The sequence below is a fragment of the Budorcas taxicolor genome, chromosome 5 (genome assembly GCF_023091745.1).
Source record: "Budorcas taxicolor isolate Tak-1 chromosome 5, Takin1.1, whole genome shotgun sequence".
NCBI lineage: Eukaryota > Metazoa > Chordata > Mammalia > Artiodactyla > Bovidae > Budorcas > Budorcas taxicolor.
The window spans coordinates 145,980,770-145,993,654 of record NC_068914.1 but is presented as its reverse complement, the minus strand read 5'-3'; the positions used below and the strand labels follow the sequence as shown (position 1 = coordinate 145,993,654).

At 45.5% G+C, this 12,885-nt stretch overlaps 2 pseudogenes; one reads left to right on the top strand and one right to left on the bottom strand.

Annotated features, from left to right (window-relative positions):
• LOC128048718 (antigen WC1.1-like) overlaps nucleotides 1-1,629 on the top strand; it is a 58,458-nt pseudogene extending 56,829 nt beyond the window's left edge.
• Nucleotides 1,630-4,074: 2,445 nt separating this feature from the next.
• The window catches only part of LOC128048244 (antigen WC1.1-like), a 29,852-nt pseudogene continuing 21,041 nt past the window's right edge, over nucleotides 4,075-12,885 (bottom strand).

The following is a 12,885-nucleotide window of genomic DNA, read 5'->3' as shown; positions in this document are numbered from 1 at the left end:
AAATACAACCTTAAAAAAAATTCTGTTGCAACAAGGAGTGATTGGTACCTTTGTTTAGTGGCTCAGAAACTCTGGGTCAGAAGGCTTAGGAATTTCCCAGGCCAACACACTTCCTGTGGTTTCATCTGACCCCTGCTCTGCCCTTGGAAGCCCCAGATCAGAGGACTGATGCCCCTGGTGAGGATTATGATGATGCTGAAGAGGTACCATTGCTGGGACTCCTTCTGCCTCTCAGGGGAGTGAGGAGGAAGTGCCTCCAAAGAAGGTGGATGCGACAAGGTCCTCTCAGACAGGTGAGTGGAGTTAGCTAATCTCCTGCAATCTTTGGTCTCTATCCTGGAAATGGTGCATTTGAGCTGCTCGGTATCCGTCCCTCCTAGGTATTCCAATTTTGGATGACCTCAAATAATTGATAGCACCATCTTGATCTTATTCCTTTCTTTAATGCTGTCAGACTCCTGGGGAGAGAGGAAGCACTCTAATATTAGTGTCTGTGTCTGCATGACTTTATCCTTCATGTGCCTGCATTAAGACTTGTGGATTACTTGAGCATATTTACCTAATACAAAAATAGAATAACTTAATAACCTTTTGTGCTGTCTCATATGTGAAATGCAGTTAGAGATTTTAAAGACTATGTTGGTATTGGAATTTGTAAAGCATTTTTATACTTTAAAATGCACTCTGACCATAGGTCAACCCAAATACGTATAAAGCAGATGGTATATATGGCCCTAAAAATCAAAAGCATGATGGTGGATTATGGACTCGGAATTTGTGGGCAGGTTCATGTCAATCTGCTCCAGACATTTCAGCGGCCAAGGAAATACACTCATTCTCCGTGAAGGGTATTTCTCCATCTGAGGTTCATGTGTTTCCTGGGGGAGGGGCAACTGCAGAAGGATCCTGTGGTTGCTTTTTGTGGGCTTTGGGGAACACGAGTCAAGACCACCAAGAGCAGAGTTGGATGGTCAGTGAGGAGCTGAGATTTCTCCAGATGTGATCTTCTACCCCCCTCTCCTTGTTGATTCAGACCTGTTAATTATGAAAAAAGAAAATTTTACACTCCTTCTAGAGATTCTTCCCTTCTTGGGCATCTCCTTGTTGATTGTGTAGCCATGGAACAGGTCTCCTGTAATCCAGGATTTCCCATTTAACTTGAGACCTCAATGGGCTGAATCCTTTTTTTTTGGGAGGGGGGGCAGGGAGGGGCAGTGCTGCAAGACTTGCAGGTCTTAGCGCCTGAAACAGAAATTGTACCTGGGCCACAGAAGTAAAAGCACCAAGTCCTGACCACTGGACCACTAGCCAATTCCCGGGCTGGATCCTGAGAAGACAGCCCTGATCCATCCTCACTGAAATAAACATGAAATAGCCTGAGCCTCCCTGAGCACACCTGGATCCCAGGGATGCTTTGTTATCATCATTTACTTGACTGACTTCCACCGCAGGGCTCTGTCAGGTCCCTTTGTTTCAGTTCTAATCAAACTTTTCGTTCCTACTTCAGGTTCTTCTCTGAATATCTCTAGAGAGGTGGCTGATCCTAGGGAAGAAGAAGAGAGCCCCTGGTTGCTCCAGTGGGAGGAAGCGGACACTGGATACGATGATGTTGAACTAAGTGCTCTGTAAACATCCATAGTTACTTTCCCATGATGTATTAAATATGAGATATTGTCTCAGATATTCTAATTGCCCATATTTCAATAGAGTAGTGCTGACCTATAATTGTATCACATGGAAATTGCTCATAATGAAATATTCTCAATAAAGTAACTTTTTGCTTTGTTGACAATGGCAAGAGTCATTCCAAATGCTCTTAGAGGATTGGTACTCAATCACAATTTCCTTCTAAGGAAATACCAGATGAGTGAACTGACTTGTCTCACCTCCCCCAAATGCTAGTTAAGGCATGACTTCACTCAGACTCAGAAATGCCCCAGGTCACTCTTCCTTAGACAGCAGATTCTAAACTTTGTCCACACTCACACCTTCATTCTTAGCAAGGTGAACTTGTGTGGGGGGCGGAAATCCTGATCCTTCCTTTATGCTCTTCCCCTTCCCAGAGATGTCACACCATCTGTTTTTATTCAGTTATTGGGCACCAGATGGGGTGTGAGTTTCAAAGTCGAGGGTAGGAAATTGGCTGGTGGAAGAGAATGCATACAGCTTTCTTTACCCTGCCTAAATTCTCAAGGCCAATTAAAAATCTCACTCTGCATAACTACCTCTTCCTTTTTATCTCCCATTCCCTGGGTTACTGTTTTCCGTTTTTTCCTCAGGTGCGTACAGACTCTCTCTCTCTCTTCTCCCATGTCTAGCTGGTTATCAAATCCTTTTAAATCCAGTCTTGCCTCTCCATCACTTCCTGCTACTTCCTCAGGATGTTGTCATTTCTTGTCTGTCCAATTATCTAGCATTTAAAGTGAATTACATCAGCTTGTATCTCTCTCCAAGTTGATGAAGGGCAAATTGGTGCTAACTCATACCCTGTATCCAGGTGGGACAAAGTGAAAGTGTTAGTCCTTCAGTCGTGTCCGACTCTTTGCCACCCTGTGGACTGTAGCCTGCCAGGCTCCTCTGTCCATGAGATTCTCCAGGCAAGAATACTGGAGTGGGTTACCATTCCCTTTTTCAGGGGATCTTCCCCACCCAGGGATCGAACCCAGGTCTCCTGCCCAGCAGGCAGATTCTTTACCATCCAACCCACCACTGAGGGGCACCAGGTGGGATAAAGGGGCAAGAAATTGGAGAACAAGACAGAGGGGATCTAAAAGAAGGGATATAGACAGAAAGATCAGTAATTTTTGGCTATTTGAGTTTTATTCATGTCAATGGAGGAGTCTGATATGACTGAACTCTTAGAGGAAGAATTTCAGACCAATAAGCTTCTCTGAAAACATGTTGTTTAAAGAGTCCTTTGATCTGGTAACTGTTGAAAATGTAAATGTGATCCTGCTGTGATTCTTCAGGGTAGAGAGAGCTGTCTTGTAGGGGTGACCAAGTAAACAATACATTTCCACAATACCCCTGACTCCTGTCCCATTCCATTGTGGACATGTGGAGAAGCTGCTGAACTCATATAAGACCTGAGAGTGCTGGCCTGAGTATGATTTGTGGCCAACCTGTTATTTAGTTGATGGCCCTGGATGATGTCCAGGGCTCCAACCTACACTCATGCTTGTAATCTCTGTAATTCTTTTTCTGTGCTGGGGATTAGAGATTCCTAGGGCTTCTCCAAGTGCAGCTCACATGGCCATTTGCCATTGGGAAGTGATGAAATAAGTGACAGAGTAAAGTGTACCCATCAAGAATGTTAAATTTTATTCCTGATTCACGGTATCCATGAAGTCAAAATAGCTGGTTACTATAATTCTGGGTGATAAAAATCATATAAAATTATGGGAGAGGAGAGGAGGACAAGACTTCCCACCTAGACTTGGCAGAGTCTCAGGATGAGCCTATTATGGATTGAGTGCTCAAAATCAGCCAGGAGCTGGTGAATAGACTTTTGGACTGCTTAGATCAGGGAGATGAGGGCAATCATTCCAGGTTATCCACGTGGCCTGTGAAGGGGCCTTTTGTGAGGGGTGGTTTTGGAGGGTTTATCATTCCAGGGTCTGTCACAAAAACTAGAAAACTTCTCTGCAGAGTATTAATTATGACAAGGCAGCTAGAATGTCATGTGGGGAAAGTATTTACAGGAAATTCTTTCCTATCAGTAGTGCACTTAACATGTTAAGCTTGGAGGCCTGTCCTATGTTATTTGAGAAAACCCAGTGAAAGTCTCTAGATTTTTCTGAAACCTCACAGGCACTTACCACCCATAAATACTTTATTCTGGCAGAGTGGAGTAAGTTACAAAGCCATGAAAATGTCAGGGATTGTTTCATGGCAACTTTCAGTGTAAAACCCTGTGTCACAAGTAATGATATGATTTCTACAGAGGAAAAAAAAAATGCCTTTAATCATAGTTCCATGTAAAAACAATAATTATGAAGAAGACAGGATTCTCATTTATTTGAGAAACAATATAGCAGAGACGTCTTTCAAGAATTTCTTGCTTCAAACATGGCGCTACATGGTGCTAAGCTCCACATCATCATATCCAGGCTCTTCTTGTCTCAGGACCAATGAAGACTCCTTCTCCTCTGCCCCAGAGTCGACAGTTTCTCTCAGAGGCTTCAGAGAGATGCCTGAAACATTAAGGAGAATCTGGTTTTAGTGGTGACAAAATGACAAGACACAACCTTTGACGGAAGGATAGCAAAAGGGGCCACAAAGTATCTGAGGTGAGGGGGAGCACCCAGCATTGTCTAAAAGTCTAGATTGAGCTACTTCATACTGACTCAGCTACTCAATGCAGCATCTTCTCTGGACATTGGCAGTTGGAACGAAGATGGACCAATAATGGCAAGGAGTGGAAAAGAGATGTGCATGCCTCTTCTACACCCGGCGGGTCTGATTTCTCAAGAAGTGGAGACAGGAAATGACCTCTGTAGAGTGCCTCAGATGCCCTCTTCTGAGCACCTCAGCAACAGAACCAGCCTGACCTACAAGCTTCATGAGAACACTCTGGGTCCTCTGTCAGATGCCAGAAATGGGCAACTCAACCAAATTTCACAATTTCCTGCTCCCCAGGGACCACATCCCCACATATAAGCGGAAATCTTAGTCCTTGGGAATGGGTCTTCATCTGGCAATTGAAATGAGAGAAAATTTTTTCTTGGTTCCCATCTAGTGCTGAGATTATGATTCTCTATTTAAGGCAATTGCAGATTCTGTTTTAATAGTGAGCAATCAACTTTAAATATATGGTTACACAGATTTCTCAAAACAAGTTTTATAGCTCATAAATTTAATTTACACCTTCATTAAAACCATTTCAGATTAATTCTCACAATTTGAAAAATCCCCAAATTTATTGTCAGAACATATATTTCAATTTAGGGTATGAAAATGGGAACAAAGCCTCTGTTACTCATACAAATGTGTCTTTATCCAATTGATGATGGACATGGACAAGAGAACACAGTATGTTCTCCTCTCAGAACAGATGAAGTAGCTCCAATATTCCAGAGATAAGGAAAAGTCAATAATACCTGGTATATGTGGTGCATGCATGCTCACTCATGTTTGACTCTTTGCAGCCCCATGGACTATAGCCCACAAGGCTCTTCTGTCCACATGATTTTCCAGGCAAGAATACTGGAGTGGGTTGCCATTTCTTTCTCCAGGGAGTCTTCCTGACTCACGGATCAAATCCAAGTCCCTTTTGTATCCTGCATTGGCAGGCAGAGTCTTTACTACTGCACCACCAGGGAAACCCAAACAAGGCTGCCCCAAGCTCTGATAGTAAAGAAACACTGACTGTTAGTGAGTCAAACTCATCTTCTCCATGATGATGAAGTCAGGCTACTGAGCTGTCAACTCACCAGTCTGGGAATACCTGGAACCACCTCTATCGTCTGGGAAAAAGTTATTCTCATTTGTCCCAGGGAAGAAAGGATTTATGGGATCAACGACATCAACATCAACATCATCAACATCATCATAACCATTTCCTATGGTATTGATGTTCTGTCCTGGAGGCTCTAAAAACAGACAAGAACTTAGGTGAAAAAGCAAAATATGAGTTGGACTGATGATCCAAGTCCCTTCTGAGGCAGAGATTCAAACAAAAGACAAATATATACTCCATATTCCAGGGCTGTTAAAGGCGTGTAGTTTATCTCAGTGTGCTCAGAAATCATTTAAACCTTCTAAATATTCCAATATATCAGGGTCAATCATATTTTTCTAATATGGTCTCTCATATCAAAGCATCAACAAAATCTATAATGCTATGAGTTTCAGGTACTCTTTTTGAGCATGTGGTACAGAGTTGTAATACATACTATGCACATAAAAGTGACTGGGGAGCATGAATCTGGACCAAGAGAGCCCAGGTGTTTGTGTGCTCTCTGAAGTTCTGGAAGACACAGAGCTGGTGGGAGAGGGATCCTGGACATCTGTTACTCAGAGACAGGATATTCCACCATCCCAGTCACAGGACGCCTGGGTTTCAGTCCCTTCTAGTTCTTGCTTGACCTTAGGATCCCACCTCCAGAGGTTGTCCATCTTTACTAACTGGAGAAGATCCAGGAAGGCATTCTCCTTTCTCTGTGTGTGTGAGCATGCTCAGTCATGTCTGACTCTTTGTGACCCCATGGACTGTAGCCTGTCAGGTTCCTCTGTCCATGGGATTCTCCAAGCAAGAATACTGTAGTGGTTTGCCATGCCCTCCTCCAGGGAATCTTCCCAACCCAGAGATCAAACCCTATCAAGACACAAGACACCCTCTTGTGTCTCCTGCATTAGCAGGTGGAGTCTGTATCACTGCACTACCTGGGAAGCCCATCTAGGTATAAGAGGCTACCCCAATTCCAACAACAAGAAAAACTGACTGTTAAGTGGGTCAAAACTCATCTTCTCCACACGATGAAGTCAGCTACTGAGCTGTCAACTCACTTATCTGGGAATAACGGGTGCCACCTCTGTCCTCTGGGGAAAAGTTATTCTCATTCATCCCAGGGAAGAAAGGATTTACAGGAACAGGTAACTCATCGGCATCATCATAACCATTTCCTGTGGTGTTGATATGCTGTCTCAGAGGATCTGTAAACAGACACGGACTTAGGTGGAATAGCAAAGTATGTGTTGGACTAAGTGATGCCCTAAGTCCCTTCTAATGCAGAAGTTCAAACACCTGATGAATACAGACTCTATATTCCAAGGTCGTGTCAAAGGCATGTATTTGATCTCACTGTGTTCAGAAATCATTTAAATCTTTTAACTATTTCAATGTATCAGGGTCAGTCATATTTTTCTAACATGGTTTCTCATATCGTAAAGCATCAACAAAAGCTATTATGCTATGAATTTCAGGTACTATTTCAAGCATATAGTACAGATTTGTAACACATACTGTGCACATATCAGTGACTGGGGAGGATGAATCTGGACCAAGAGAACCCAGGTGTCTGTGGGCTCTCTGAAGCTCTGGGAGACACAGAGCTGGTGGGAGGGGGATCCTGGACATCTGTTACTTAGAGACAGGATATCCCACCATCCCAGTCACAGGATGCCTGGGTTTCAGTCCCTTCTAGACCTTGGTTGACCTTAGGATCTCACCTCCAGGGGTTGTCCATCTTTATTATCTGGAGAAGACCCAGAGAGGACATTCTCCTTTCTCCAGTTCCTTGTAAGTAAGAGTTTCTGGTAATTGGTGATTAACAGCACTGATCACTGCATATATTCCAGGGCTTATCAATAGCAATATTTTTGTCTCAATATATACAAAAATCCATGAAATAATTAGAATATCAGACTGATTCTGGACCCAACTATAGTTTCCAATGTTCTCTTTAGCCACACAATTTTGAGTTTGTCAGTTTCAGATTTTTTTTTTAATGGCCTTAAAGTATTTAATGGTACATTAGATAATAATGTACTATTAGATACATGCATGCTCAGTTGCTTCAGTTATGTCCAACTCTTTGAGACCCCTTGGACTATAGCCTGCCAGGCTCTCTGTTCATGGGGATTCTCTGGGCAAGACTAGTGGAGTCGGTTGCCCTGCCCTCCTTCAGAGGATCTTACTGACCCAAGGATCAAACCAGCATATCTTATCTCTCTGCATTGGCAGGCAGGTTCTCTACCACTAGCGCCACCTGGGAAGTGCTACGTATTCAGTCTGTAACTGGGGAGAAGTGCTGTGAATAAAAGAGAACTAGGTATAATCTTTCCATTTCTGAGGTCATAGAGCGGGCAAGAGAGGGAAAAAGTTGTTGTGAACTAGAGAAAAGAGATCCTTCCCATCTTAATCACAGGAAGAGATCCTCAGACAAGATTCCTCCTTCACATCTCCACCATCCAAGGGAAGACTTGCTACCTGGGGCAGAGCTGGGGTCTCCATCCTCTCCATCGTCTCCTGTGTAATATGGCAGCTTAGTTGCTGAGTCATCAGACAGGTTACCTGGTAGGGAGAAAATCATCACAGAAAAATGAAAACCTTTGCCCTGTCATCGTAGGACGCCTGCTGTCATAGTATAGAGGAAATATTGAGACTTCAGACTTGTAGAGAGAAGGCTTGGAACTCCATGTGAAGTTGGCTTAGTAAGGTTGGGTCTCTGTTGAAAATAACACACAGCCAACTCATGATCAGAAGGGAGGGCATGGGACTTACCTTGGCTGTCCAACAGGTCCTTCTTCCCTGGTTTTATGATGTCATCAATCTCCTGGTACACGGCTTCATCAACAACATCTTCAAAATCAGATACCTCTGGGAAAGTAGCATGAGTTAGAGACTGACCCTGGAGTTAATCCCTTTATCAACAGAAGAAGCCTTCAGTGCTCTCCAGCATTGCCCCTTGGGAAACCACTCTGGGCTGCTCAGGCTCCTTTCTTAGCTACATGGAACAGAACTAGATTTCTTGACTCTGATCTTGATCTCACACTCAATATCCACTGGCACTGTTCACACAGGAAGTCATAATTCTCAAGAAATTTTACATTCGACCCAGGACCAAGGATTCCATTCTTTCAAATCCTGTTGTCTACAGTAGAAAAGGTGGGATTTTATCAGATAATGAGCATGGAGACCAATGCTTGTGCACTTCCTTGATGTCACAACAGACTCAATCCCTTTCCCACCATTCTCCAGATCATTTAGCATCTCTAAGGCCCACCTTGGTGCTTTGCTCTCCATCTGTGTAGCTGAATCCCCAGGATGATGAGGACCATGAAGAGAAGGGCTCCGAGGATGATGCAGAGGATCATGGGAAGGGAGAGGATGCCAGGGTCTGGAGCTGAGTCAAAGTGGACCATAGGGTTTTAGGAGGGTCATAAGTCCAGAGAAAACCCTCTGTCCTCATACTGGTCCTCTTCTGAGTCTTCAAGACCATGAAGCCACCATTAAGATACAATGGGTTTGCCTGAACCCCAAGATGTGATCAACAGAGGTCTTTCCCTGAGCTATGTCAAGTGTCTTCTCATTCTGGTTCTAGAGGATTGTTATGGGATGAAAGTTGGTAAAGCTCTGGAGTACTTCAGCTGCCACTGCTCAACAGGACTGTAAACATGAGATTGTTAAGGTTTTCTGTACTGATATGGGTAGTTTTGTTAAAATATAAAGATATACAGTGCAGGTGCCTGAAAATATGGGGACTCTTCAATCACACTGCTCAGAGCAGCAGGACTACTTACTTCCATGGCTGCAGGGAACTGCTGTTCTCTCACCAGGCGAGAAGGAAAAAAGGAATGGATTACTGTACCGAGTTGATCATCAGGTTACACCTATCATTAATGGGCATATCATTCTCTCCCAGATCCCAGGAAATCAGATAATATCTTTTCCTGGAGCCAGAGCACAAAGCAGCAGGTTATCCCAGGAAGTGCTCTGGATACAAACTCACACTCGCCCTCCACTCACTAGGGCGGACCCGAGCCCCTCACTCACCAGAGCACCTCACACCAGCATCCTCCTCATGCTTGCAGTCACTCTGCCCCCAGGGCTCTGCAGCACAGTCCCACAGGGAGGACTCCCGGCCCCCGCACCGCACCTCGTCCAGCCAGATGCTCCCATTTCCAGGGCCGAATGTCGCAGCCCGCACGGCTTCCAGGGCCTGGCCACAGCCCAGCTGCTTACACACCACCTCGGCCTCTGCCAGGCTCCAGGAGTCATCGCACACGGTGCCCCAGGAGCCGCTGTGCCAGACCTCCACCCGCCCTGAGCACTCGCTGTCTCCTCCCCTGAGCCGGAGCTTCTCTCTGTCTGAAAAGGCAGCAGCCCCTCCTGTGACTGCCCTGGTGGGAGGAAAGAGCCCCTGGGAGCCACAGGGGAGGGGGCGGGGCTGACGTACCTGTGCAGGGGGCAGCAGTTGGACAGCTCTGGTGTCTCCCTCCTGTAGGAGCAATGATGAGAAGTGCTGGATGAGGGACAGCTGGGGCTGGTCTTGTCCCCAAACAAGATTATCAAAGGTCCTTGGCTCAATCCAAACAACAAGTGAAAGCAGAGGCTTCATCATCTAATGGGCTGAGACATTAACTGCATCTTGATGCAAGCTGAAATTTCTTCATCTCTTTGCTGTTTACCAGGTCCATACCCCACAACGAATACAAATACATGGAAACAGACAGAAACACAGCCCACCTTTTTCTAGATTCAGCCTAAATTCATCACTTAGACTGGAAAACATAAAACCACACTAACAACATCCTATGGGCTTGGGACAGACACAGAAACAGAACAGTAATTTACCTGCACATGAGATATAGGCTTCATCCTTTGAAGAGCATGAGTTGTATTTCCAAGGGTCAGAAGGACACTGCCAGAGAGAGGTATCAGTTTTCTGACAACGGATTCCATCTACCCACCGGGGTCTAGAACCTTCCCTAAGAGCAACTGAAGTGTTGAGACTTCCACTGTTCCCACAGCCAAGCTGTCTGCAGATCATGGACACGGTGATGTCTTCCATGGGGCTGCGGCAGACACTGCCCCAGGTCCCGTTGTAGAAAACTTCCAGCCACCCAGCACACTGCTGGTCCTCACTCACCATCCTGAGGGCCAGGAAATCTAAGATTGAAAGGGAGAGGAAACAGGACATAGTGAACACCCAACTCTGTGCTCTGGGTTTTCCTCTCTCCAAGAATTTATGACTATACATCCCTGACCTAGTTGAGGAGATGTCCACTAGGTGACAAGAATGACATTCATCTCCCTTTCATCTTAGTTTGTCTTTTTGTGTCTATTTCTACCACAATGATGTCATGGATGTGAACAGAGAGAAAGACCAATCTGGGTACCTGCAAGCTGGGGGAGCTAGATCCTGCTTCCTGGTAAAATCTAAAAAGGATCTGTGAATGGGATGTGATGTGGATACTGGGGTGGGGGGTGGGTAGGCAGAATAATGAACCCACAAATCTCTACATCATAATCTGTGGAACCTGTGAATATGTTACCTTACATTTGAAAATGGACTTTACAGATGTTATTAAGGTAAAGACTTTGGGATGGTGAGATTAAGCTGGAATATTGTGAATTAACCACCTGAATCCAGCCTAATCACCTCATTATTCCTGGTATCCTTAGATGGATAACCTTGCAAAGCTCCAGTTGGAGGGAAAGGTAAAGAAAAATGCTCAGAAGAGACATAGTTTGCTATATATCTGAAGAAGAAGAGGGCTCTGAGCCCAGGAAGGAGGTCGCATAGAAACCAGCAAAGGCTGGGAAGGGAGTCCTCCCTGTGCCTGCAGGAAGAACGCAGCTCTGTGAAAACCAGGATGCTGGCCCACAGAGACCGTCAGCAGACTCCTAGCAAACAGAACTGAACAGAGTAAATCTGTGCTTTCATTACAGCATCAACGGGATCTCTAGACTTTACTACCACAGGGAACTGAAGAGGGAGCTCTGCTGTTGTGTGGAAACAGTAAGAAATGGCTCTGCCAGGAAACACTGCTGAGAAGAAAGAACAAAAACGTCAGCCGCTGCAGGAGGCAGTGAAAGCACCTCGTCTTCACGTCTGCTGGAAACACAGGCTCCATGGGAAGAAGCCTCCTTCCCTGGTCCTTTCAGCATCTCTCCATCAGGGCTCAGAACCCCATGCTCCAGCACCCTCCCCCATTCCCCGGCCTGTGGACAGTGTGCAGCGCAGACCTGAGCAGATGACCCCCGCGTCCTGCTTGTGTCTGCAGTCGTGCCACCCCCAGCCCCGGGAAGGGCACCTCCACACATGGGACTCATTTCCTGTGCAGTTCAGGTCGTCCAGCCAGATGGGTCCTGATCCCGCACCAAAGTGAGCAGACTTCATGGCATTGAGGGCGTCTCCACAGCCCAGCTGCCTGCACACCACGCGGGCATCGTCCAGGTCCCAGCCGTCATCACAGATGGTGCCCCAGGAGCCCTGGTCAAGGATCTCCACTCTGCCGGCACAGGGACCGCCCCCGTCCACCAGGCGGAGCTGTCTGCTGTCTGAGGAGAGAGAAATGGGACAATGGGGCGGTGACGGGTGGTGAGGGGGGCGAGGGGACAGGGGGTCAGAAGGGTCTTCTGTCCTGTGGGACCCTCACCTGAGCAGTAGGGGGCGCTCTCCTCTGGGGATGCTAAGGCTGCTGGTTCAGACACGGGGTACTTGCACTGGGGTAGCACCTGGGTCTGGTTTCCTGCAGATACAGCAATGATTAGAGGGCGGGAGGTTGAACAACTGAAAACTGATTTAAGCTAAATAATGATCTAGTGATGGAGCCTGAGATGGGAGCTATAACATAGCAGCAAAGTTAATGTAATTTTAATCTCTATTGAGAGTTCTGTTTTAGAATGCCAAAAATTTTCTTTTACGCTATGCATTGCCCTAAGAATGAATTACATGTGTCTTTCTGAATTATGGTTTTCTCAATGTTTATGCCCAGCAGGGGGGATTGCTGGTTCATATGCTAATTTTATCCCTAGGTTTTGAAGGACTGTGACTCAGATCCTGAACTCTTATTGCCAAATTCAGACTTAAATTGAAGAAAGCAGGGAAACTACTAGACCATTCAGGTATGACCTAAATCAAATCCCTTATGATTATACAGTGGAAGTGAGAAATAAAGGGATTAGATCTAATAGACACAGTGCCTGAAGAACTATGGACAGAGGTTCATGACGTTGTACAAGAGACAGGGATCAACCATCCCCAAGAAAAAGAAATGCAAAGAAGCAAAATGGCTGTCTGAGGAGGCCTTACAAATAGCTGTAAAAAGAAGAGAAGCAAAAAGCAAAGGAAAAAAGGGAAGATATAAGCATCTGAATGCAGAGTTCCAAAGAATAGCAAGGAGAGTCAAGAATGCCTTCCTCAGTGATCAATGCAA